The following is a 25,780-nucleotide window of genomic DNA, read 5'->3' as shown; positions in this document are numbered from 1 at the left end:
ACTCCATCCATGCCTTTTTAAAGGTATTAGTAAGCGGCGGCTTGTCCTGCAATAGCATATGTTCAAATGCCTTTTGGGTAAATTTGTTCCAATTCATGTTAAAATTCACTCCGCCTCTAATGTTTCGACCCCCAATTTGGCTTGTTATTTAAAAGGAACTCCAGTTCCTGTAATAATTCCCACTATAACTTTGCTTTCGAGTGGAAGCTATTTAGTCCTTAATAATTAGGACTGCTGCAGAATGCAGTTGGGTATTCCGTATGTGGTCTCTCTTTCTTAGATAGTCACTTGTTGAAACAATGTCCTGTTTATACCCCCAGATGGGAATGTCGATAGCTCTCTATGGCCTTCAATTCCAACTTTGAAAAACAGATTTCAATAAGCTAATCAAACTCAAAGCGATATTGTTTCAATAAGACGTGGGTCTCACTTCGGCTCGCGATACCTTCGATTGGCAGGTGGGAAGAACTTCCAGTGAAATACAGCCATTGTTAAATCCAAATCTCTCCAGCGAACTGATACACCAAATATTTTACGTTTCTGATACCACGGGCCTGGCACACTTTCTAAAACTTGAGGGCGCCAAAACTATTTTGGAGTAACCCTGCTTTTATACATTCTATTTTTCCAGCATGTTCAGTGAGTTACCACTGCTCCTCATTGTACTTTGCAACATTGTTGTTCTGTTCCTGTTATGCCTCAATGAATGCTTCATTTGTGGTCCTGTCAGCACAGGCCTCACTGCAGCTGTACTGTGATCAAATGCTGCAACTCTTTGGAATGGTGCCCTTAGCAGCTTTGGATGCCGAGTTCTGCTTAACCTTCCGCCACGCCTATTTCACCTGTGAACAACCTGTGTTTCATTGTATCAGGTGCCCCTTTCAATGGGTCATCGATATCTGCCTGGCTCTGCCACCACAAGCTGTTGATGGATTCCTTAGTGGCCCATTACAGGTCAATTCCCTCGGTATGCAACTGATCTATAGCCCAGCATTATGGCTGATGACCAGAGGTGCTACCTACGCAACAGCACAGCGTCTTCTGGATCTCAGCATCATCAAAACTAACACTAGTGTTCTTTGTTGGTCCTTCCGACGTCTGGCACTCAAGAGCATGTGTGTTTTTTTGACCTGCTCAATTGGATGGCTGATGTCTCTAAATCGCTGTCTTTCCACTTGGCATCCCAGTTCCTGGGCCCCAATGACACGCTATAACTGGGAACTTTCTTTAAACTATTTTTTTGCCCGGCTGACATGACAACTAAATGAGAAATGTGTCAAACGCATGTATTTGAACACTTTGCTGTTGCTTAGATGCTGAGTTCTGTCATGATATTGGGAGCTTCTATCATGATCCAAGGTGAGGGTATCATATGTCCCATGCAGGCCCATTGTTGTTTTCCCAATGATAGCCTAAGCAGGCTGCACTCTGCGTTGCACACGTTACTATACAAACGCACTTTGCTTTGTGGCACCCTGTACTTTCACACGGAATCTAAAGTTGTTTTTGTGTTCTGTCCTTTCCTGGGATCTCGTCTGAACACAGTGAACAGGGTCAAACAACAATGCCCCTTGTTATTGTTTTCTGGTCAGGCTATGGCACCTAGACAAAACATACAGATGCAGCTTTCTTTTGGGAACACATACTCTTTGTCATATAGGTATGTACAAACATGTGAAAGACACACTTGGAGGGAGATTTTCAGTGACTACAACTGTGATGTAGAACTTTCATCGGTGCATGCTAAGGTATGGGGTCTGCTGCAAACACCCAGAGATCTTCTGATGCGTGATCATTTTGCTTCTATGGAAGGGGAGGGGTTATTTTGCCCTGTCGGATATCATGACAGCTCCTTTTATGATTTATGGATTACTTGCTATACTGACCATATTTGTGTTAGGCTTCTCCTTGCTTATTTTGGCACATGTACTGCGTACTAGAGCATGATAGTTAAAATAAACATTTTTAACTTGTCTTGTGTCTCTGTCAGAATTTACTGTGGACAAGTACTTGTGTGAGAGCAAAAGGGTGTGTCTTGTCACCACGATTGCTGAGAGTCGGGAGTGTTATGTTCTGGGTTGTCTAATCACTTGGGGCCATTCCTATGAAACTTACGTTTTGCGATTCTCAAATAGTGATTTTTAGAGAATTGCTATTTGAGAATTGCAAAATGCTATGTATGTAGGATTTGCAAATAATTTATCGACTCCTACATGTTCCTTAATTGCGAATTACAAATTGCAATTCGCAATTAAGGAATATTTCCCCATTCATTCCTATGGGCCTAGAGGCCCATAGGAATGAATAGGAAGACATTCTCAATTTGCAATTCTCAATTAGAGAATCGCAAATTGAGAATGCAATTTCAAGGGTGTCAGGGTGAAACACCCTGTTGCACCCCTGAAATGTGCATGTGGGCCCATGTGGCACACATACATGACCTAAGGGCATGTATGTGCGCCACATGGCACTTTAAAAAATGCAAAAAAGTGTATTTTTCAAAGGAATCGCAAATTACCGGAATTGTCCTAAAGAGATATAAAAACTTCGGGAGTACCAGCATTTTAAGGACACTACAACAACCATATAAGGAGAGGTGTAGGTGATCTAATCGTAGCCTGGTAAAGGCTGATAGGATTTGTTATAGGTTCCTTTGGGGGTACCCCCATTCCCGTAGAGCTGTTAAGTGGATGTGCCTCCCCCGCGATCGTGGTGGTCGGGCTGTACCAATTTATTAATATATTACTGGGCTGCATTGGTTCAGTCCCTGGGAGTGCCTCTTTTGGGTTCAAGCATCGAGGTCCACCCATGCAATAGACCCACTATTTTCGAGATTAGTCTTGGCACAGCCGCCAAGGGTATTTTGACGCAAGTTTTGGAGCCCAGCTATTTTAAGAAGACCAGGTTTAAGGTTATCAATGCTATGTTTCATATTTGGCCGAAAATACTGCGGAAATTGGGTATTTCAAATGTTAATATTTATACTCCACTCAAAGCTGCTCGCCTCCTCTCCTCCATTTTTCAGGATTACACTATTTATAGATGGCAGGCCTCAGGTATTCAGACCATCGGGATTTAGTGTGAGCTGGGCAAATACTTTCTTTTTTGTTGCTTAAGGATAGGTTCAAGTTGAATACGCAATACTTTTTTAAATACTTGCAGATCAGAAGCTTTATTCACAAACTGCTTAGTACAACCCCTTCAATGCTAGATACGGTCGATATATTTCAATTGATACAACAAAAAGCTAGAATAGGGACAGTATATCAACATTTACTGCTCAGTTTCCCGGACGATTTAGAGGTGCAAAACTTGAAGTGGGCGGCTAAACTTGGGAAGACTGGGATTGATCTGAGGCCTGCTTTGGAGCTAGCCTGTGAGGCCCTGGTCTCCGGTAGTCTACGGACTCAAAGTTACATGCCAGTTTTTGAACTCTATTATACGCCGGCAAAAATAGCAAAATGAGGTAGTAGGAAGGGGGATCATTGTGCTAAGTGTGGGTTGTATGCAGCTGACGCGATCCACATGTTCTATTCATGCCCGAGACTTCGTGATTGTATGCTTGACGTGGAGCGCTTTATCACTGTTACGCTCAATATCTCTTGCACTATGTCTCCAGAGATGGTTATAATGGGCTTTGGTGGTTCATCATTGGCAATAAATTCTTGATATGCCACTGCATTTTTGTTTATAGCTATGTCTATGATCCGGCTGTGTATTACTTCACAACGGTTATCTCCTGATCCACCTGTATTTATTAATTGGAGAGCTAGTTTGCTTGCTATCTATAACTTGGAGCTTTCCGTATTTACACTAAAGGGTAGGAGGAAGCGGAAGCAGGCCTGAAAGATCTGGGCCCTGATGGACTAATGATTAAAATAGGTATTGTGGGCCTATTACATACTTATAAGTATTTTATCGTTGAGTTGCTGTTTTTCCATGAATTATCCTTTGCCTCAATTTCTAAGCGTGGGCGTAAAATCCGTTCCGCTCGCGGATTTTGAGGATTTTCTGCAAATTCACAATCCGTGAACTCTCGCGAATTTGCCGAAAATTCGCAAATTTGCGCGAAGCGGATTTTTTCGCTTGGTCGCGCTTGACAAATAGAATATTATACAATTTTGCGGCGCGCAGCGTTCACTTTCCGTCATTCAGCGTTTGAAGAGTTGTTTTTCTCCATGTTTGCGTGTGCTGCGCCATTTTGGATCTTGCTGCGGGATCCCGCGGGAGTTTGTCATTGCGGCTTGCCACCTTGCACAGCGAGAGTTTGTCAACGCGAGTACGTCATAAAGGCCCGTGATCACGCATCGCGGGAGTAAACACTTGCGAACACGTAGATGCGGCAGGCAGCGACAATCTCGCAATTGCGAGATTGCAAAATTTGCAATTTCGCACAAGAAATCCACCAGCAGGCAGCATAAACATTGAAAATGATGATTTTTATCAGAATAACTCCTCAGGTTGACATTTGCCTGCACTTTTTTTTTGCAAGGAGTCCATTTTGGGGGGGGTGGGAGGAAGGAAGTGCCCCACAGTCTCCGACTTCCTGTTCCTGTCCAGCAGGCACCTCTCAGTGCTTTGTTCATGTCTTGGTCACTTTGATTTGGATCTTGACCTGGAAGGATTACTTTTTGTGGATGCTGCTGGATATTTGGATTTGAGGCCTTTTTGACTTTCTTTGGATCACTTTTGGATTAGAAATTTCACAAGTAAGTTGATGTTGTTTGTTTGGGGCATTACAGTTGCTGCAACTACAATTTTGGAACTTTTTCAGAACATTAAATAAAATATATTGTGGGTAGCCACAGTATCCAGTAGGACCAGGGTTAGTTATGGGTGCATGATGCAAATGTTTTGTTGAATTTCAACATCATTTAGGGCATGGATGGCATTGGATTGTGGTGATTTTTGTGTGTTTTTCGATTTTTTGGCTGTTGTTGGGGCCTTTTGCCCAGGGGTACTCACTCAGTGGTGCATGGGCCTAGTATTTCTGTGGGGTCTCTTGAATGTAAACATCATGGAGGGCATGGATGGCATTGGATTGGATTTTCAGCGAGTCTGTAAACCATGGGGCAGGTGGGTGGTGCAGATTGTTCTTGTGCTTACGCTGAGGTAGACATGCGTTAGCAGCAGAAGTAAGCCAATCATGAATGACAGCCTCCTCCTTGATACTGGTAACATTTGTGAGGGGCCTAGTGTCCTCAAGACAGGAGTTAAATTTATTAACATCCAATTTTTTCCAGTTTCTGGATATTTTTTGTTCAGTGGGGATTACTGGGTTTTTAGAAAAACGATCAGTAGTAACGGAAAAATCTACCCTATAGTGGTCTGACCATGAGATGGGTAAGGACGGCCTACATATCGTATCTAAGTTGGAGAATATAGGGTCCAGTATGTGACCGGCCTTGTGAGTAGGGCCAGAGTTATGTAGAGTGATGTTCAATGCAGCTAAATCCTGCATGAGATTGGTGCTAATGGAGTAGGATGTATCGTTCAAATGTATATTCAAATCCCCAACCATCAAGAAGTTGCTGGCATTCAGGAGTAAAGGTGCTACGTGCTCAGGGAAGGCAGTGGCCCAGGTACAGGCTGGGCCAGGTGGGCGGTAGATGAGAACGCCAGAGAGGGTGAAGTTAGGAGATATCAAGAGTTTAAACAAGCCAGCTTCACTGTTTGGCATATCCAGATCCTCCCATTTACAAGAATATGTTCTGTTGAAGACTATAGCTATCCCACCACCCTCTTTTCCCACTCGATTTTTACCTATATAGGTATAGTTATTGGGGCGGGCAGATGCTATGTCAGGGCCGGAGCTGTCATTTAGCCAGGTCTCTGTAAGAAATAGAGCAGCTGGTTGGGAGGAAGTGAGTAGGTCAAAGATGTCTCTCTTATGTTTGGGTAATGACCTACAATTTAAGCTGACAAAAGAAAATTCTTGAAGGGGGTCTAGATGTTTAAACATTAACTGACGCTGCGGAAAATTACATGTGGCTATGTTGATTTGGGAGGGAAGAGATAAGAGGGAAAGGTTGCAGTCTGGGCAAGTGGTTGGAGCCTGATAACAACACAGAGGTGGGCTCCGTAGGCAATGTGGTGGCCTAAGGCTTAATAGAGCATCTCTAGAGTATGTAAGAGTTACCATAAAATATTTAACGGGCTAGGGAATGGCCCCTGTTCCCGGCCTGTCGTGGACGGGAGCAGATGGGCAGGACTCTGGCACAACTCCGGCGCGCCACCGTCGCGCCCGCTGCGCGCGTCCGCTGCACGCGTCCGCTGCGCGTCGGCTAACACATCGGTAGGCGGCACATAGGGAGGCGGCACATAGGGAGGCGGCAGTCTGGAAACTAGAGCGCTCCCCCCTTCCACCGGAAGTGAGCAAAGAGACCAAAGTGATAGAAAGAACTCCCTCCACACAACGAGCTCGGCTCAGGGTGGAACGGGGAGTGGGAAGTACACAGGCGAATCCAGTGACTGTTAGGTGAGTTGAATTTCGGGCAAGTGAGGTTTTTTTAAATAAGCGCAGTGCAGGCACCTGAGATCGTGCTTACTGCTCTCTCACAGCAGCAGCGCCAGAGACAGGAACAGGTATTGCACAAGGGAACAGTTTAAAAGTTTAGCCGCAGTACGAGCACCTAACTCGTGCCCCCTGCCAGTAGCAAATAACAATTTTTTTTATTTTTTTTATTTCAAATCATTTTTATTGAGTTAAGAAAACAAAAGCAAAAGACATTACATTAAATCTTCCAGCAAAAGGTGAGTTGTTACAGATGTTGTCAGACCAATACAGAAACTACAAATGATAAAATAAAGAGAAGAATCACTCTTGCTTGTCACAAGGTTATTGATTATGGTGTTAACACTTGACGTGTGGATGCAATGGGAATAGTTCTAACATACAGACTAGGATCACACCCATATATCTAAGGTATTATTACAAGGGCGTCTTGCCTCAAGGCGGGTCAAAATGGAGGGATGATTTATCAAGTGATTTCCACAATTTCTTATTGGATGGACACCACGTAGAGGACTGTAATGCTTGGTTCGTGGCACCTCTTAGGAAAAACAGCCATTCCTGCCAAATCTTGACATTTACTTCCTTAGCACATTTCCACTTGCATAAAACAACCTTACATGCCAATGTCAACATTAAGTCCAAAAGTTGGCGATCATGCTCATTTGCTAATCGCGGTTCCAGCCCCCCTAGAATGACGTATACAAATTCCTTCTTTGGCATTATCTTAAACACATGATGGATGCATACAAATATTTTCTCCCAATATTCTTCCAGTAGGGGACAGTTGAATAGCATGTGAGAGAGATCCCCAGTCCCTGATTGGCAATTCCAGCACTCCGGAGAGTCACGCAATTTACATTTAAACAGCCTTTCCGGGGTCCAGAACGACCTATTTATGAGCATATACTTTGTCTGGAATAGGATGGGTGATACTTTGTGGGTCAATGCTGACTTATAAATCAATTCCCAATCGAACTCTATACCTGTGGAGTTTGATTCCGCTTCCCATTTCGCTTCAACAGTCCTGTGAGATTTATTTGGCAGCGGTAGTAACAGTTTATACACCTTGGAAACGAAGTGACCTGTATGCATAATACGTGGGAGATGTGTTATCAGCCATGGAGTGTAGGGTGAGAAGTTACGGCTAGTTAGCGTCGCCTTAACTTTTAAGAAATTATAGAAGTCTATCGGTGATAGGTCAAACTTTGCCTGCAAGTTTGAGAACGGGATTAGTTCGTTATTATCATACAAATCTCCTGCTAGATTAATACCTTTTCCGGACCATGACTCCCAGAAGAGCTCCACACCTACGTGTTTAAGGTAGGGGTTTCTCCATAGAGACATACATGATGATTTAGAAAATGTCAATTTGGTTTTGTGTGTTTGATCGAGTCTAAGGAGGGCCCTTCTGGTATTTAACATTATATATCTTGAGTGGGGTAAGTGTGACAGGTCCATGGTGATTAAAGACTCAAGAGGAGCATTGCCCACTATTGATCTCTCAATGTCAATCCACACCGGGGTGTAAGTTGATGTTTTTATAAACCATTGAGCACCTTGCTTACAAAGAAAGGCTGTCTGGTAGTTCCTGAACGATGGCAGACCCAGGCCGCCTTTATCTTTCGCCAGTTGTAGCTTCTTCAGGGATATCCTGGCCTTCTTGCCCCGCCACAGGAAGTTACCAAACAGCTGGTCTATTTTCGAGACAAAAGTATTAGAGAACGTCATAGGGAGCATACTGGCCAGGTAGTTAACTAAGGGGGTCGACATCATTTTGAGTGTTTCAGCCCTGCCCCACCAAGAAAGGAATTTAGGGGACCAACTTTCTAGAAGGGTAGATATTTTTTTCAACGTCGATTCCTCATTTATTTTTAGGGTGGAAAATAAATCCTTATCGAAGTCCAACCCTAGGTACTTAAAGCATTTGGGCTGCCATGTAAGACCAGAGTCCCCCAAGATCCCCTTGTCACCTTTATTGTTTAGCAGTTTGACCTCTGTTTTGTCTTTATTGAGCTTGTAGCCCGATACCTTCGAAAATTCTTCAATGTCCGTCATGAGTGCAGATACTGCTTCATCCGCCTTTTCAGATAGGATAAGTACATCATCCGCATACGCTGTCAGTTTGACCGTGCAGTCCCCAAACGGTATACCTGCAATTTTAGGGTCTTTCCTTATATGATGTAAGAACGGTTCGATTGCCAATAAAAATAAAGAGGGTGATAGAGGGCACCCCTGCCTCGTACCTTGTTTTAAGCAAAAGGAGGACGAAAATGCTCCACCCGCCCTGACTCGTGCCGAGGGGCAGCAATAAAGTGACATAACTAGTCGTGTAAATGTTTCCCCCAGGCTAAATTTATTGAGGACTGCTTCCAGAAAGGCCCAGTCAACCTTATCGAAGGCTTTTTCTGCATCTAACGTTATTGCCACTGTAGGGGTTTCTAGAAGTTTAGCTTTTTCCAACACATGGGCCAAAATCGGTGTGTTATCACTGGACAACCTATGCTTTAGAAAGCCCGCTTGAGATGGATGAACTAGTTGTGGGAGCACCTTTTGAAGACGTGCTGAAAGTATCATAGCTAGAATCTTACAGTCAATGTTAATTAGCGAAATCGGCCTGTAGTTTTTTGGGAGCGAAGGGTCTTTACCTTCCTTAGGGAGTACTGCAATTGTTGCCTCCGCCAGAGTGCCCTTTACTTCCCCAGAACTATTTATTTCATGGAACAGGTTAAGCAAGGGCCCGGATAATATCGTGGGGAATGTTTTATAGAATCTTGCTGTAAAGCCATCCGGGCCTGGTGCCTTCCCTGTTTTTAATTTTTTAATCGCACCTTCCACTTCCTCAGCACTTATCGGGCCATTTAGACCAATCTGATCCTCAGCAGACAATCTTGGAAGATCACACTCATCCAAATAACTCTTAATTTTATCTTCCTCCACCATCGTATTTTTTGCATAGAGATCCTCATAGAATACCCTAAATACCTCAGCTATCTTGTCTGGCTCAGAATGTGAGTTCCCTGCGGTGTCTTTAAGGATGTTAATACAGTTCTTTTGTACTTTGAATTTCAAATATGAAGCGAGACTCTTTCCCGCTTTATTGGATTCACAAATCTTAAATCTCCTACCTTTGTCTAGCCAAACTCCGGCCCTTTCACTTATTAATTTATTGTATTCATATTTTTTATTTGCCAGGGCATAGAGGGTCATATCGTCTCTTAACCTCAGATGCTTACTTTCAAGAACTCCAATTTCACTTTCAAGGGATTCTAATTTTGCGTTATAATTTTTATTCATGGCAGCCCTAATCTTGATACAAACTCCCCGTATTGTACTTTTCATGGCATCCCATCTAATAAGATCAGATGTGTCCCCTTCTCTATTAATTTGCAGGTAAGATACAATGGCAGCTTGTATTGTGGATCTGTGTTGAGCATCGCTTAAAATCTCGTCATTCAGGCGCCAAGACGTCTGACGAGGAGATGATTTGGCATTTGCAATGGACAGGGATATACAAGAATGATCCGACATCACACGAGGTTCTATGGTGGTAGATTCTATTCTGGGTACCCCGTTCTGTGTTATAAGGATGTAGTCAATCCTGGAGTATGAGTCGTGTGGTGTAGAATAAAAAGTATAATCCCTCCCTGTAGGATTCTGGAGTCTCCAAGCATCCACTAAATGAAAGCGTTCACACAGATTATTGAAGGCTCTATGAGATTTGTTTGGTTTCAAAGGGCAGTGGGAGTCCCTATCTAGCGTTGCGTCCTTTGGAAGATTAAAGTCACCACCTACTATGTGAACAGCACTATCTGGGATATTTTCCATATGTTTATTTAACTCCTCCCAAAACTCGAGGTCACTGATGTTAGGAGCATATATGTTCGTAACATAAAACTCCGTATTATCCTTACTTAGTTTGGCCGTAACCCACCTCCCATCTAAACTAACCTCAGAAGATAAAACCTCCACCTTTGATTTCTTCGCGACAAGAATCAACACCCCATTCTTCTTGTGTACAGATTCTGCACCCACAACCTCACTGTAAAACTTATTCCGCATGTGAAAAAACAGCTTAGCTTCCAGCTTTGTCTCTTGTAGCAATACAATATCACCTTTTAACCTACGCACATAGTCTAAGATTTTTTGTCTTTTGATAGATTGGTTCAAACCTTTAACATTGAGTGACAATATCTTCATTTTGTCCATATTACATACTCCCATCGGAGTATTTACAGTATTATTTGTGAACAGGTAAACAGTGTTTCATCCAGAGAAGGATAGTCACCTCACTTGACCAACTACAAAATGTTAATCTTTCACCTCTCCGAGACTTCGAAAGGACATATAAGTGAACATAGAGTCTATAACCCACACCACCATCAAGTGCCATCGCAATAGTGAAAATGCAAGCAAGAAGAAGAAGAATCAAACATAAAAGACATGTAACACATACCCAAACCCCCAATCCCCTCAACCCTCCACCCTCCCCACCCCACCTGTATTCAGTAGGCATGGCGATTGGAGAGAGAGTACGGTGTAGCCTCCCCGTGCCAAAACATATCCATATTAATTTTAATTTTTAATCTGGAGCATACAAGACTATTAACATTTACTGCAAACTCGTGAGTCGTTGTTAACTGTCATAGCTATAAAAGCCATGTATCTAGTAACCTTGCGTGTATTAAAGAATTCAAAAACTGCAGTTTAAAAGACAAGCAAAACAAGGCATTACCTTCGTCGAATGAGTAACAGAACCCCCAACATTACCAGCTGATAAAAGGTATAAAGTCATGTATTGAGGCATGCGAAAAACGCATTAAACGTATTAAGGCATGCGAAAAGCGCATTAAACGTATTAAACAGCTCAAGGTAGAAGAATGTCAATGTCCAGACATGAATACCATAGTGAAAGCTTTAAACCTGGGCCTTAACCTGGGCCCTCAAGGTATACTGAGAAATGTGAACTATATGGAGACATATATGGAAACATGAACTCTGAATCAGAGGCCTTAATCCAGACTATCAAAAGTACCATATTCATGTGACATAACAGACCGAACAAAGTCGCCGTTTCATTTAATAACCAGGAATAGAAAACCATTGGAAAAAGCGTTTAGCAGGGTGCCCTTCATTTATAGCCTGAAGCTGAGGCCTGATCAGCGGAGCTTTCAGGATTGTTCGTCTCCATGTCCAAGTCATCTGGGCCATCCAACATACGTTTCAATTTCAATGGATCTGAAAAAATGTGTGGAGAGCCTTGAATAATCACTCGATACCTTGCCGGACCAACGAATCCATATTGGAAACCCCTTTTCTTCAGCTGCGGTCTAAGTGCCAAGAATGCCTTCCTGACGTCCACCGTCTCCTTACTATAGTCTTGAGATATATAGACCTTAGCAGATTTCCACAGGATGTGATTGTTTTTCCGCATGAAGGCAAGAATCTGTTCTACATGCTGGTACCGGAGCGGTTTACAAACAATAGCTCTGGGACCCTTTTGATCCTTGGAGATCCTGGCCGGGACTCTATGGGCTCTGTCAAATTCTAGTGGGTGTAGAAACGTCATGTTTGTAGCTTGGGTAAACAGGATTCAAGAAAAGCTACGCAGTTCCCTAGTTGATCCTCTGAACCTTCCGGAATGCCAAAAATGCGTAGATTCCCCCTTCGATTCCGGTCCTCCAATTCAGCGAGTTTCCGTGTTGTTTGATCTGCTGCTATGCACAAGCGTTTAACTGCGTTGCAGGTCTTAACTTCCATATCCTCAAGTTTGCTAATCCTCGTTTCCGCCTCCAAAAGTTTTGCATTGGTGTCGCGGTTATCTTGTCTGATTGCTGCCACCTCTTCCTTTGTCGCTTTCGCCAGATCTCTGACTTCATCAAGTCTGCTAAGTATTAAATCTATTGGATCCGGGTTATCCTTCTTCCCCTTACCAGGTGACGCCAGATCAGACTTAAGCCTCTTCAGGCCTTTTGCAAGCTCTTTGTCAGACATGTTCATTCGTGGTATAGACCGACTGATCGTGAACAGTGGCCAGTGATTCCCCTGATTCGTGCCTGATCGCTGTGGCGCACTTCCTTTTCCAATCTCCGGTAATTGTCCCTATTTATTCCTATTTATCCTAACTGATCGATTATATGATTAGCTCAGTTGTTGTGCTGAAGGCGCAATTCTTCATCTCAGAGTAGAAGCTTGCGTCACCATTTCGGGATTAACCACACACGTCGCCATTTTGGGATCAACCACACACGTTAAATAGGTAATATGCGATGAGTGGGACTCACACTTATTCGCATTGCAGTGGGCGCAATCTCCAAGCATATATTCAGACACTACCTTTTTTTTTTTACAGACTTTGCCAGATTTTACCACTCCGTGGTAGCTCCTAACTTTTGCCCATTGCAGGACATCAGTTAATCACTTCTTCACGTTGAACCAGCACTCAGCCACTACAGCATTACAGCCACTACATCCACTACAGCATATGAAATGTGGCAGCCCAGATGTCTTAGCAGTATCAAAGGCAGTTCAAAAGAGGATGATTTGGGATCATGGTCATGGGATCATGGTCAGTCATTACACACCGGATCACACACTATAGATCCTCAGGGGTCAAAATCATCACCAAAGGCACCTTTCCGCTTATTACTGAATTACTGGTGTAAATGCTCAGTTCTATTTAATCTCAGTCATTTTTTGCTCGTTTTTCCTCAGAAACGTTGCAGGCAAACGTTGCAGGCAAATGGGCAGAATCTGATTGTGGACCTACAGTTCCTTAAAAATGCGTTATGCCGCCATTTTATGAGGGTGTGAGCGGTGGCTGTGCTCGAGCTGTTTGCTGTTTACTGTGCCCCAAGCGCTCAATGTACTCACGGTTCTCCTTTTCCGATTATACTTTTGCACATTTCACAGTCCGGTGTGCCGCCGGAATTTTTAATAGTCTGCTCCCATATCGAGCAGGAGCCTTGATTCCCGTCTGCCGGCGTCCTCGGCGGGCTGCTGGGCTGATCGCGTAGCCTTCCTCCCGCCTTCCTGCACCAGAGCCCGGCAGCACCCGGAGCGGAGCTTCGAGTCCAACAAAATCGGACTTTTCCTTCACGCAGCTCATCAGCTGAGCGCTCTATGTGCTCCGCTTACATTCCGCTGCCCGATTCTTCTGTGGTTGTCGGCGCTGGAGTGGATTTGCGCTCCAGATCTGATCAAGACCTTCGGCACGGGCGGAGAGACTTAGAGAGCCGCCATCTCCCTCGGCGTCCAAACCACGCCCCTCCAGCAAATAACAATTTTTAAAATACATGCAGCAGTGCGAGCACCTAACTTGTGCCCCCTGCCAGTAGCAAATAACAATTTTTACGATACATGCAGCAGTGCGAGCACCTAACTCGTGCCCCCTGCCAGTAGCAAATAGCAATTTTTAAAATACACGCAGCAGTGTGAGCACCTAACTCGTGCCCCCTGCAAAAGATAAACTGGCGCAAAATGGCTATGGTCTCGATAGTGCAGCAGCACATATACCCTAAATCGGAGGACTGAAGCCTGCGCTGGCTCCTGCGTTAAGTAGGGAGGCGGCAGTCTGGAAACTAGAGCGCTCCCCCCTTCCGCCGGAAGAGAGCAAAGAGAGCAAAGTGATAGAAAGAACTCCCTCCACACGACGAGCTCGGCTCGGGGTGGAACGGGGAGTGGGAGGTACACAGGCGAATCCAGTGACTGATAGGTGAGTTGAATTTCGGGCAAGTGAGGTTTTTTAAAATTAGCGCAGTGCAGGCACCTGAGATCGTGCTTACTGCTCTCTCACAGCAGCAGCGCCAGAGACAGGAACAGGTATTGCACAAGGGAACAGTTTAAAAGTTTAGCCGCAGTACGAGCACCTAACTCGTGCCCCCTGCCAGTAGCAAATAACAATTTTTTTAATACATGCAGCAGTGCGAGCACCTGGTACCATCACACTCAGTACAATATACCCAGGGCATCCCAGGCCCAAGGGAGCCTCGCCTGGCACCATCACACTCAATACAATATACCCAGGGAATCCCTTCCTGAGGGAGCCTCGCCTGGCACCATCGCACTCAGTACAATATACCCAGGGCATCCCAGGCCAGAGGGAGCCTCGCCTGGCACCGTCACACTCAGTACAATATACACAGGGCACCCTGGGCCCAAGGGAGCCTCGCCTAGTACCATCACACTCAGTACAATATACCCAGGGCATCCCTTCCTGAGGGAGCCTCGCCTGGCACCATCACACTCAGTACAATATACCCGGGTCATCCCTTCCCGAGGGAGCCTCGCCTGGCACAATCACACTCAGTAGAATATACCCAGGGCATCCCAGGCCAGAGGGAGCCTCACCTGGCACCATCACACTCAGTACAATATACCCAGGGCATCCCAGGCTAGAGGGAGCCTCACCTGGCACTGTCACACTCAGTACAATATACCCAGGGCATCCCAGGCCAGAGGGAGCCTCAACTGGCACCATCACACTCAGTAAAATATACCCAGGGCAACCTGGGATCAAGGGAGCCTCGCCGGGCACCATCACACTCAGTACAATATACCCAGGGCATCCCAGGCTAGACGGAGCCTCACCTGGCACCATCACACTCAGTACAATATACCCAGGGGACCCTGGGCCCAAGGGAGCCTCGCCTGGCACCATCACACTCAGTACAATATACCCAGGGGACCCTGGGCCCAAGGGAGCCTCGCCTGGCACCATCACACTCAGTCAATATACCCAGGGCAACCTGGGATCAAGGGAGCCTCGCCGGGCACCATCACACTCAGTACAATATACCCAGGGCATCCCAGGCTAGACGGAGCCTCACCTGGCACCATTACACTCAGTACAATATACCCAGGGGACCCTGGGCCCAAGGGAGCCTCGCCTGGCACCATCACACTCAGTACAATATACCCAGGGGACCCTGGGCCCAAGGGAGCCTCGCCTGGCACCATCACATTCAGTACAATATACCCAGGGCATCCCTTCCCGATGGAGCCTCGCCTGGCACCGCCACACTCAGTACAATATACCCAGGCATCCCAGGCCAGAGGGAGCCTCGCCTGGCACCATCACACTCAGAACAATATACCCAAGGCATCCCAGGCCAGAGGGAGCCTCACCTGGCACCATCACACTCAGTACAATATACCCAGGGCATCCCTTCCCGAAGGAGCCTCGTCTGGCACAATCACACTCAGTACAATATACCCAGGCATCCCAGGCCAGAGGGAGCCTCGTCTGGCACCATCACACTCAGAACAATATACCCAGGCATCCCAGGCCAGAGGGAGCCTCGCCTGGCACCATCACACTCAGTACAATATACCCAGGGCACCCTGGGCCCAAGGGAGCCTCGCCTGGCACCATCACACTCAGAACAATATACCCAGGCATCCCAGGCCAGAGGGAGCCTCGTCTGGCACCATCACACTCAGTACAATATACCCAGGGCATCCCAGGCCAGAGGGAGCCTCGTCTGGCACCATCACACTCAGAACAATATACCCAGGCATCCCAGGCCAGAGGGAGCCTCGCCTGGCACCATCACACTCAGAACAATATACCCAGGCATCCCAGGCCAGAGGGAGCCTCGTCTGGCACCATCACACTCAGTACAATATACCCAGGGCATCCCAGGCTAGAGGGAGCCTCACCTGGCACCATCACACTCAGTACAATATACCCAGGGCATCCCGGGCCAGAGGGAGCCTCACCTGGCACCATCACACTCAGTACAATATACCCAGGGCATCCCAGGCCCAAGGGAGCCTCACCTGGCACCATCACACTCAGTACAATATACCCAGGGCATCCCAGGCCAGAGGGAGCCTCACCTGGCACCATCACACTCAGTACAATATACCCAGGGCATCCCAGGTCAGAGGGAGCCTCGCCTGGCACCATCACACTCAGTACAATATACCCAGGGCATCCCTGGCCAGAGGGAGCCTCACCTGGCACCATCACACTCAGTACAATATACCCAGGGCATCCCGGGCCTGAGGGAGCCTCACCTGGCACCATCACACTCAGTACAATATACCCAGGGCATCCTAGGCCAGAGGGAGCCTCGTCTGGCACCATCACACTCAGAACAATATACCCAGGCATCACAGGCCCAAGGGAGCCTCACCTGGCACCATCACACTCAGTACAATATACCCAGGGCATCCCAGGCCAGAGGGAGCCTCACCTGGCACCATCACACTCAGTACAATATACCCAGGGCATCCCAGGCCAGAGGGAGCCTCACCTGGCACCATCACACTCAGTACAATATACCCAGGGCATCCCAGGTCAGAGAGAGCCTCACCTGGCACCATCACACTCAGTACAATATACCCAGGGCATCCCGGGCCAGAGGGAGCCTCACCTGGCACGATCACACTCAGTACAATATACCCAGGGCATCCCAGACCAGAGGGAGCCTCACCTGGCACCATCACACTCAGTACAATATACCCAGGGCATCCCAGGTCAGAGGGAGCCTCACCTGGCACCATCACACTCAGTACAATATACCCAGGGCATCCCGGGCCAGAGGGAGCCTCACCTGGCACCATCACACTCAGTCAATATACCCAGGGCATCCCAGGCCCAAGGGAGCCTCACCTGGCACCATCACACTCAGTACAATATACCCAGGGCATCCCAGGCCCAAGGGAGCCTCACCTGGCACCATCACACTCAGTACAATATACCCAGGGCATCCCAGGCCCAAAGGAGCCTCACCTGGCACCATCACACTCAGTACAATATACCCAGGGCATCCCAGGCCAGAGGGAGCCTCACCTGGCACCATCACACTCAGTACAATATACCCAGGGCATCCCAGGCCCAAGGGAGCCTCACCTGGAACCATCACACTCAGTACAATATACCCAGGGCATCCCAGGCCCAAAGGAGCCTCACCTGGCACCATCACACTCAGTACAATATACCCAGGGCATCCCAGGCCAGAGGGAGCCTCACCTGGCACCATCACACTCAGTACAATATACCCAGGGCATCCCAGGCCCAAGGGAGCCTCACCTGGAACCATCACACTCAGTACAATATACCCAGGGCATCCCAGGCCCAAGGGAGCCTCGCCTGGCACCATCACACTCAGTACAATATACCCAGGGCATCCCTTCCTGAGGGAGCCTCGCCTGGCACCATCACACTCAGTACAATATACCCGGGTCATCCCTTCCCGAGGGAGCCTCGCCTGGCACAATCACACTCAGTAGAATATACCCAGGGCATCCCAGGCTAGAGGGAGCCTCACCTGGCACCATCACACTCAGTACAATATACCCAGGGCATCCCGGGCCAGAGGGAGCCTCACCTGGCACCATCACACTCAGTACAATATACCCAGGGCATCCCAGGCCCAAGGGAGCCTCACCTGGCACCATCACACTCAGTACAATATACCCAGGGCATCCCAGGCCCAAGGGAGCCTCGCCTGGCACCATCACACTCAGTACAATATACCCAGGGCATCCCGGGCCAGAGGGAGCCTCACCTGGCACCATCACACTCAGTACAATATACCCAGGGCATCCCAGGCCAGAGGGAGCCTCACCTGGCACCATCACACTCAGTACAATATACCCAGGGCATCCCAGGCCAGAGGGAGCCTCACCTGGCACCATCACACTCAGTACAATATACCCAGGGCATCCCAGGCCAGAGGGAGCCTCGCCTGGCACCATCACACTCAGTACAATATACCCAGGGCACCCTGGGCCCAAGGGAGCCTCGCCTGGCACCATCACACTCAGAACAATATACCCAGGCATCCCAGGCCAGAGGGAGCCTCGTCTGGCACCATCACACTCAGTACAATATACCCGGGTCATCCCTTCCCCAGGGAGCCTCGCCTGGCACAATCACACTCAGTAGAATATACCCAGGGCATCCCAGGCCAGAGGGAGCCTCGTCTGGCACCATCACACTCAGAACAATATACCCAGGCATCCCAGGCCCAAGGGAGCCTCACCTGGCACCATCACACTCAGTACAATATACCCAGGGCATCCCGGGCCAGAGGGAGCCTCACCTGGCACCATCACACTCAGTACAATATACCCAGGGCATCCCAGGCCAGAGGGAGCCTCACCTGGCACCATCACACTCAGCACAATATACCCAGGGCATCCCAGGCTAGAGGGAGCCTCACCTGGCACCATCACACTCAGTACAATATACCCAGGGCATCCCAGGCCAGAGGGAGCCTCGCCTGGCACCGTCACACTCAGTACAATATACCCAGGGCATCCCAGGCCAGAGGGAGCCTCAACTGGCACCATCACACTCAGTAAAATATACCCAGGGCAACCTGGGATCAAGGGAGCCTCGCCGGGCACCATCACACTCAGTACAATATACCCAGGGCATCCCAGGCTAGACGGAGCCTCACCTGGCACCATCACACTCAGTACAATATACCCAGGGGACCCTGGGCCCAAGGGAGCCTCGCCTGGCACCATCACACTCAGTACAATATACCCAGGGGACCCTAGGCCCAAGGGAGCCTCGCCTGGCACCATCACACTCAGTCAATATACCCAGGGCAACCTGGGATCAAGGGAGCCTCGCCGGGCACCATCACACTCAGTACAATATACCCAGGGCATCCCAGGCTAGACGGAGCCTCACCTGGCACCATTACACTCAGTACAATATACCCAGGGGACCCTGGGCCCAAGGGAGCCTCGCCTGGCACCATCACACTCAGTACAATATACCCAGGGGACCCTGGGCCCAAGGGAGCCTCGCCTGGCACCATCACACTCAGTCAATATACCCAGGGCATCCCAGGTCAGAGGGAGCCTCACCTGGCACCATCACATTCAGTACAATATACCCAGGGCATCCCTTCCCGATGGAGCCTCGCCTGGCACCGCCACACTCAGTACAATATACCCAGGCATCCCAGGCCAGAGGGAGCCTCGCCTGGCACCATCACACTCAGAACAATATACCCAAGGCATCCCAGGCCAGAGGGAGCCTCACCTGGCACCATCACACTCAGTACAATATACCCAGGGCATCCCTTCCCGATGGAGCCTCGTCTGGCACAATCACACTCAGTACAATATACCCAGGCATCCCAGGCCAGAGGGAGCCTCGTCTGGCACCATCACACTCAGAACAATATACCCAGGCATCCCAGGCCAGAGGGAGCCTCGCCTGGCACCATCACACTCAGTACAATATACCCAGGGCACCCTGGGCCCAAGGGAGCCTCGCCTGGCACCATCACACTCAGAACAATATACCCAGGCATCCCAGGCCAGAGGGAGCCTCGTCTGGCACCATCACACTCAGTACAATATACCCAGGGCATCCCAGGCCAGAGGGAGCCTCGTCTGGCACCATCACACTCAGAACAATATACCCAGGCATCCCAGGCCAGAGGGAGCCTCGCCTGGCACCATCACACTCAGAACAATATACCCAGGCATCCCAGGCCAGAGGGAGCCTCGTCTGGCACCATCACACTCAGTACAATATACCCAGGGCATCCCAGGCTAGAGGGAGCCTCACCTGGCACCATCACACTCAGTACAATATACCCAGGGCATCCCGGGCCAGAGGGAGCCTCACCTGGCACCATCACACTCAGTACAATATACCCAGGGCATCCCAGGCCCAAGGGAGCCTCACCTGGCACCATCACACTCAGTACAATATACCCAGGGCATCCCAGGCCAGAGGGAGCCTCACCTGGCACCATCACACTCAGTACAATATACCCAGGGCATCCCAGGTCAGAGGGAGCCTCGCCTGGCACCATCACACTCAGTACAATATACCCAGGGCATCCCGGGCCAGAGGGAGCCTCACCTGGCACCATCACACTCAGTACAATATACCCAGGGCATCCCGGGCCTGAGGGAGCCTCACCTGGCACCATCACACTCAGTACAATATACCCAGGGCATCCTAGGCCAGAGGGAGCCTCGTCTGGCACCATCACACTCAGAACAATATACCCAGGCATCACAGGCCCAAGGGAGCCTCACCTGGCACCATCACACTCAGTACAATATACCCAGGGCATCCCAGGCCAGAGGGAGCCTCACCTGGCACCATCACACTCAGTACAATATACCCAGGGCATCCCAGGCCAGAGGGAGCCTCACCTGGCACCATCACACTCAGTACAATATACCCAGGGCATCCCAGGTCAGAGAGAGCCTCACCTGGCACCATCACACTCAGTACAATATACCCAGGGCATCCCGGGCCAGAGGGAGCCTCACCTGGCATGATCACACTCAGTACAATATACCCAGGGCATCCCAGACCAGAGGGAGCCTCACCTGGCACCATCACACTCAGTACAATATACCCAGGGCATCCCAGGTCAGAGGGAGCCTCACCTGGCACCATCACACTCAGTACAATATACCCAGGGCACCCTGGGCCCAAGGGAGCCTCGCCTGGCACCATCACACTCAGTCAATATACCCAGGGCATCCCAGGCCCAAGGGAGCCTCACCTGGCACCATCACACTCAGTACAATATACCCAGGGCATCCCAGGCCCAAGGGAGCCTCACCTGGCACCATCACACTCAGTACAATATACCCAGGGCATCCCAGGCCCAAAGGAGCCTCACCTGGCACCATCACACTCAGTACAATATACCCAGGGCATCCCAGGCCCAAGGGAGCCTCACCTGGAACCATCACACTCAGTACAATATACCCAGGGCATCCCAGGCCCAAAGGAGCCTCACCTGGCACCATCACACTCAGTACAATATACCCAGGGCATCCCAGGCCAGAGGGAGCCTCACCTGGCACCATCACACTCAGTACAATATACCCAGGGCATCCCAGGCCCAAGGGAGCCTCACCTGGAACCATCACACTCAGTACAATATACCCAGGGCATCCCAGGCCCAAGGGAGCCTCGCCTGGCACCATCACACTCAGTACAATATACCCAGGGCATCCCTTCCTGAGGGAGCCTCGCCTGGCACCATCACACTCAGTACAATATACCCGGGTCATCCCTTCCCGAGGGAGCCTCGCCTGGCACAATCACACTCAGTAGAATATACCCAGGGCATCCCAGGCTAGAGGGAGCCTCACCTGGCACCATCACACTCAGTACAATATACCCAGGGCATCCCGGGCCAGAGGGAGCCTCACCTGGCACCATCACACTCAGTACAATATACCCAGGGCATCCCAGGCCCAAGGGAGCCTCACCTGGCACCATCACACTCAGTACAATATACCCAGGGCATCCCAGGCCCAAGGGAGCCTCGCCTGGCACCATCACACTCAGTACAATATACCCAGGGCATCCCGGGCCAGAGGGAGCCTCACCTGGCACCATCACACTCAGTACAATATACCCAGGGCATCCCAGGCCAGAGGGAGCCTCACCTGGCACCATCACACTCAGTACAATATACCCAGGGCATCCCAGGCCAGAGGGAGCCTCACCTGGCACCATCACACTCAGTACAATATACCCAGGGCATCCCAGGCCAGAGGGAGCCTCGCCTGGCACCATCACACTCAGTACAATATACCCAGGGCACCCTAGGCCCAAGGGAGCCTCGCCTGGCACCATCACACTCAGAACAATATACCCAGGCATCCCAGGCCAGAGGGAGCCTCGTCTGGCACCATCACACTCAGTACAATATACCCAGGGGACCCTGGGCCCAAGGGAGCCTCGCCTGGCACCATCGCACTCAGTACAATATACCCAGGGCATCCCAGGCCAGAGGGAGCCTCGCCTGGCACCGTCACACTCAGTACAATATACCCAGGGCATCCCGGGCCAGAGGGAGCCTCACCTGGCACCATCACACTCAGTACAATATACCCAGGCATCCCAGGCCAGAGGGAGCCTCGCCTGGCACCATCACACTCAGAACAATATACCCAGGTCATCCCGGGCCTGAGGGAGCCTCACCTGGCACCATCACACTCAGTCAATATACCCAGGGCATCCCAGGCCAGAGGGAGCCTCACCTGGCACCATCACACTCAGTACAATATACCCAGGGGACCCTGGGCCCAAGGGAGCCTCGCCTGGCACCATCACACTCAGTACAATATACCCAGGGGACCCTGGGCCCAAGGGAGCCTCGCCTGGCACCATCGCACTCAGTACAATATACCCAGGGCATCCCAGGCCAGAGGGAGCCTCGCCTGGCACCATCACACTCAGTACAATATACCCAGGGGACCCTGGGCCCAAGGGAGCCTCGCCTGGCACCGTCACACTCAGTACAATATACACAGGGCACCCTGGGCCCAAGGGAGCCTCACCTGGCACCATCACACTCAGTACAATATACCCAGGGCATCCCTTCCTGAGGGAGCCTCGCCTGGCACCATCACACTCAGTACAATATACCCGGGTCATCCCTTCCCGAGGGAGCCTCGCCTGGCACAATCACACTCAGTAGAATATACCCAGGGCATCCCAGGCCAGAGGGAGCCTCGTCTGGCACCATCACACTCAGAACAATATACCCAGGCATCCCAGGCCCAAGGGAGCCTCACCTGGCACCATCACACTCAGTACAATATACCCAGGGCATCCCGGGCCAGAGGGAGCCTCACCTGGCACCATCACACTCAGTACAATATACCCAGGGCATCCCAGGCCAGAGGGAGCCTCACCTGGCACCATCACACTCAGCACAATATACCCAGGGCATCCCAGGCTAGAGGGAGCCTCACCTGGCACCATCACACTCAGTACAATATACCCAGGGCATCCCAGGTCAGAGGGAGCCTCACCTGGCACCATCACACTCAGTACAATATACCCAGGGCATCCCGGGCCAGAGGGAGCCTCACCTGGCAGCATCACACTCAGTACAATATACCCAGGGCACCCTGGGCCCAAGGGAGCCTCGCCTGGCACCATCACACTCAGTACAATATACCCAGGGCATCCCAGGCCAGATGGAGCCTCACCTGGCACCATCACACTCAGTACAATATACCCAGGGCATCCCAGGCTAGAGGGAGCCTCACCTGGCACCATCACACTCAGTACAATATACCCAGGGCATCCCAGGTCAGAGGGAGCCTCACCTGGCACCATCACACTCAGTACAATATACCCAGGGCATCCCGGGCCAGAGGGAGCCTCACCTGGCACCATCACACTCAGTACAATATACCCAGGGCACCCTGGGCCCAAGGGAGCCTCGCCTGGCACCATCACACTCAGTACAATATACCCAGGGCATCCCAGGCCCAAGGGAGCCTCACCTGGCACCATCACACTCAGTACAATATACCCAGGGCATCCCAGGCCCAAGGGAGCCTCACCTGGCACCATCACACTCAGTACAATATACCCAGGGCATCCCAGGCCAGAGGGAGCCTCACCTGGCACCATCACACTCAGTACAATATACCCAGGCATCCCAGGCCAGAGGGAGCCTCACCTGGCACCATCACACTCAGTACAATATACCCAGGGCATCCCAGGCTAGAGGGAGCCTCACCTGGCACCATCACACTCAGTCAATATACCCAGGGCATCCCAGGCCAGAGGGAGCCTCACCTGGCACCATCACACTCAGTACAATATACCCAGGGGACCCTGGGCCCAAGGGAGCCTCGCCTGGCACCATCACACTCAGTACAATATACCCAGGGGACCCTGGGCCCAAGGGAGCCTCGCCTGGCACCATCGCACTCAGTACAATATACCCAGGGCATCCCAGGCCAGAGGGAGCCTCGCCTGGCACCATCACACTCAGTACAATATACCCAGGGGACCCTGGGCCCAAGGGAGCCTCGCCTGGCACCGTCACACTCAGTACAATATACACAGGGCACCCTGGGCCCAAGGGAGCCTCACCTGGCACCATCACACTCAGTACAATATACCCAGGGCATCCCAGGCCAGAGGGAGCCTCACCTGGCACCATCACACTCAGTACAATATACCCAGGCATCCCAGGCCAGAGGGAGCCTCACCTGGCACCATCACACTCAGTACAATATACCCAGGGCATCCCAGGCTAGAGGGAGCCTCACCTGGCACCATCACACTCAGTACAATATACCCAGGCATTCCGGGCCAGAGGGAGCCTCGCCTGGCACCATCACACTCAGTACAATATACCCAGGGCATCCCAGGCCAGAGGGAGCCTCGCCTGGCACCATCACACTCAGTACAATATACCCAGGGCATCCCAGGCTAGAGGGAGCCTCACCTGGCACCATCACACTCAGTCAATATACCCAGGGCATCCCGGGCCAGAGGGAGCCTCACCTGGCACCATCACACTCAGTACAATATACCCAGGGCACCCTGGGCCCAAGGGAGCCTCGCCTGGCACCATCACACTCAGTACAATATACCCAGGGCATCCCAGGCCCAAGGGAGCCTCACCTGGCACCATCACACTCAGTACAATATACCCAGGGCATCCCAGGCTAGAGGGAGCCTCACCTGGCACCATCACACTCAGTACAATATACCCAGGGCATCCCAGGCCCAAGGGAGCCTCGCCTGGCACCATCACACTCAGTACAATATACCCAGGTCATTTCCGGGCCCTTCATTCTCAGACATCTGTTGTTCCTCATTTTACTCACATCAAGAGGCGGCTGTGATATCCTCAGCTCTGCTGAAGTCGTGGCTCTAACAGCAGATCTCCCTTCTCCCCATCATTCCCTCCACGCTGCAGCGCCTCGAGGTCCATCAGCACCCCCCACCCCCCCTCCTTGAGGATGAAAGGCAGAGACTTCTCTAAACGCCACTTCCGGGGCAGACCCACGTCACCGCAGCGGATACTCCACCCACCGTCCGAGGGAAGCGACACTTCTGCCTTTCTGAGGCCTTCCTTCCTCTGCTTCAAACATTAAGAGCTCCTGCCTCACTCACGGTAAGTTTGTTTCTGGTCTTTAGAAATATTGGAATAGACGAATGATAGATAATGACTTGAACCTCAAAGCATGTCTTACCGTCCCCGTGGCAGCAAGCAGTGAAGTAGATTTGGAAACCTTTCAAACAAGTTTTGTGATTCTTTATAGATTGTCGAGTTTGGTCTGTGTGAAGTCTTGTGAACAGTTGAATGTGCAGATGAGTCAGTGTTTGGATGAACAGATGTGTGAGTGAGAGGATAGATGAGTAATGAATGGGTGCATAACTGCATGTGCATATGGATGAATGAGTGATTGCATATATGGGCATGGGTGGTGAGGTGAGTGGATGCATGGTTGAATGAGTCGTTGCATAGATGGGCGAGTGCATGGGTGCTGAGATGAGTG

The 25,780-nt window shown here is 50.2% G+C and overlaps 1 protein-coding gene across 1 annotated transcript in view; it reads right to left on the bottom strand.

Annotated features, from left to right (window-relative positions):
- Positions 1–25,245, bottom strand: part of LOC147668723 (uncharacterized) — a 141,372-nt gene extending 116,127 nt beyond the window's left edge. Inside the window, exon 1 of the mRNA XM_086948474.1 lies at positions 25,106–25,245. The gene's annotated coding sequence lies outside the window, so the exon portion shown is untranslated. The remainder of the gene's footprint in view (positions 1–25,105) is intronic.
- Between the last annotated feature and the right edge of the window lie 535 nt (positions 25,246–25,780).

The sequence above is a fragment of the Lissotriton vulgaris genome, unplaced genomic scaffold (genome assembly GCF_964263255.1).
Source record: "Lissotriton vulgaris unplaced genomic scaffold, aLisVul1.2 SCAFFOLD_494, whole genome shotgun sequence".
Taxonomy (NCBI): Eukaryota; Metazoa; Chordata; class Amphibia; order Caudata; family Salamandridae; genus Lissotriton; species Lissotriton vulgaris.
Note: the sequence above shows the minus strand (reverse complement) of the source record. Positions and strands in the feature narration are given on the sequence as shown.